Here is a 3,144-nt window from a genome sequence, read left to right on the forward strand (position 1 = left end):
GCTGCTCTTTCACAAAGACAAACAAAATGGAAATAAGGTTGATGGAAAATAAAAAATTTCTGAAAAAAAAAGGACCACTTGGAAAACTGTTTTTCCTTCCAGAGTGAATAAGACTGGAATAATTCATGAAGCAATAAGCCACAAACTAACATCCATTCCTTTGTCACCAGTGATGGGAGATACATAGAAAACATTGCTGAAGCTGAAGACTTTGAGAAACAGGTGAGACAAATTATGTAGCATTAGAATTTATGTAGTGATAGAACTGGGTGGATATATTGGCATTTTTATTGTGTCTCAGATTCTATTTGCTAGATTATATTTCAAAAAGAAAATTCATGATTGATCACAATTTTGTGCCTTTAAAGAAGTTACTGTACACCTGAAGCTAATATTATACTGTACGCTAACTGAAATTTAAAGAAAAACTTTAAAGAAAAAGAAGAATTTACTGAAAAAGGTAAATTCTGAGCAATAAGAAAATCCTTACCGAATTTCTTTTAAAAATGTTTTATGGGAAATATATATTATGATGGAGCTGATGCTTTGCCTGCGATTGAAAATTCAAAAATATTCTAGGCAATGTTTTTATATGTGAAATCTCTTAACTGCCTACCATTGATAGGCAAGCTTTTCTTTCACCAGAGAAACTGAAGCCAGAAGTGCATCAACATTGGTTAATTTCACAAAAACATGAGCCTTTAAAATATTGTGAAATATTTACATGACTTAATGAAATAGGGAATAACAATGATAATATTTGTGATCATAGAGAATTTTACTGGTTATTTCATTGAAAAATACTAAAACTGCTGTTGAATTTAAAGACAAATTAAGCTTTTTTTTTACAAAATGGTGTTTAAAATTTGCCGGCCTTTTCCCTGATGACGAAAGATTTATCAATAAAGTGCTACTTAGCAAATATTTAAAAACAAGCATGCTTATTCTTTAGGTATAATTAAAGTAAAGCAAACTTTTTTCAATAAATGAGAAAAACAATTTTGGGGAAAATGTTATTATGGAAAAAGTGTTTGAAAATATTTTTATTAATATGTGATATTGTGGCTGAAAAATGATGCAAGTATGTCACCTATAAGAATGCTTATAGTTGCAAACTTTAAAACCTTTTTTATTATTAGGTATAATTGACATATGATGTAATATTAATTTCAGGTGTATAACAGTGATTAGACATTTGTATACATTGCCGGGTGCCTGGGTGGCTCAGTTGGTTAAATGGCTGTCTTCGGTGGCTCAGGTCATGATCCCAGGGTCCTGGAATCTGGAATCGGCTCCCTGCTCAGTGGGAAGTCTGCTTTTCCCTCTGCTCCTCAACCCTGCTTGTGCATGCGCTCACTCTCTCTCTCTCTCAAATAAATAAATAAAATCTTTAAAAAAAACTTTAGACATTTGTATACATTACAAAAGGATCACCACAATAAGTCCAGTTACCATACATCATACAAAGTTAATACAATATTAACTATATTCCCCATGCTGTACTTTATATTCCTGTAACTTATTTATTTTATAACAGGAAGTTTGTATTTCTTAATCACCTTCACCAATTCCCCCCTCGAGCACCCTCCCCCCTGGCAACTACCAATCTGTTTTCTGTAACTATGAGTTTGGGTTTTATTTTGTTTTGTTTGTTTGTTTCATTTTTTAGATTCCACATGTAAGCAAAATCATGTAGTATTTGTCTTTATATGTCTGACTTATTTTGCTTAGCACCTCTAGGTCCATCCATGTTGTCACAAATATAACTTTTGAAATAGAATTTTCTACCTTATCTAAATATCTTCCAAATGAAGAGTTTTGAATCCTTATACTTTTTTTAAAAAACACAATGCCTACATCAAAGTGAGATCAAGGAGAACTGAATTTCCTGTTTGAATTTCAACAAAATTTTTATATAATTGATGCCTGGGCATAAAAAATGAGTATCATAATTTAATAACTAAAGACTAAGATACACTTTGTCCATTTGAAGTATTTTTTCTTTTTCTTTTGATTTTATTTATTTATTTGAGAGAGAGAGAATGAGAAACGGAGAGCATGAGAGGGAAGATGGTCAGAGGGAGAAGCAGACTCCGGGCCGAGCAGGGAGCCTGACGCGGGACTCGATCCCCGGACTCCAGGATCATGACCTGAGCCGAAGGCAGTCGCTGAACCAACTGAGCCACCCAGGCGCCCTTGAAGTATTTTTTTCATCTATGATAGCCTTAAAATTAAGCATTGCATCAGTTGAATCTGGAATCCAAGCCCTCAAAATATTATATCCCTAAATATTATGGCAAGATTAAAATAAGATGATCTTACAAAGTATGAGCAAAAAAATTTTTATGTTATTGATAAACATAATAAAACATCACTTTAGTTTAAAGAATTTACTTTATTATTATCTAACCTTTCTCTTTTTTCCCTTATGGTTGTTAAAATACCAATATAAATAACAATATAAAAATACATGCATTCAATTTGTAAATAAATGTGTATAAATATATACACAACTTTACTCTCTGTCATTTAGTAGAGATTTGGGTTCAAATATTTTCTACTGATCAAGATATGTGATCAAAAAAATTGGAAATCACTGGATTGGTAAAAGGTAAGGGCCTTCTAGAGATAGTTAATCTGATGGAGTAACATGATATAATTGGGGAAAACACAGAAGCAATATAAAAAATCTAATACTATAAAATAGAAAAAAGTGGGAATAATTTAGTGTAGAGATTAATAGTTTTACACTTTTCAAAACTCTCTTATAACACTACTATGTTCATTTCAGTTCAACATTTGTAGGGTACCTAATGTGCTCTGCTTGGCCCTGGCAATGAAAAGATGAATAAGATGGGGTGTCCTGTACAGAGCTACCCACTGTCTAATGGGGAAAATAGAGGTTTGTGACCATATGAAGTAGTGGAATCATGTGAATTAATAGGTAATTTCCATAAAGTATTGTAAGCAGTATACAAGGGGGTTCTGTGAATACTATAAGATGGTATCTAGTGAAGTCTGATGGGATAAGGCTAGAGGAGGCTTCCTGGTGGAGGTGGTGCCCAAACTAAGCTTTCTTAAGACTACATTAGAGAATAATATAAATGATTCAAAATGAGGAATTTGAATAAATTAGAAAGTATT

Source organism: Eumetopias jubatus, unplaced genomic scaffold, assembly GCF_037043125.1.
Source record: "Eumetopias jubatus isolate StellerSeaLion01/CBP00866 unplaced genomic scaffold, mEumJub1_p1.0 scaffold_4, whole genome shotgun sequence".
Lineage (NCBI taxonomy): Eukaryota > Metazoa > Chordata > Mammalia > Carnivora > Otariidae > Eumetopias > Eumetopias jubatus.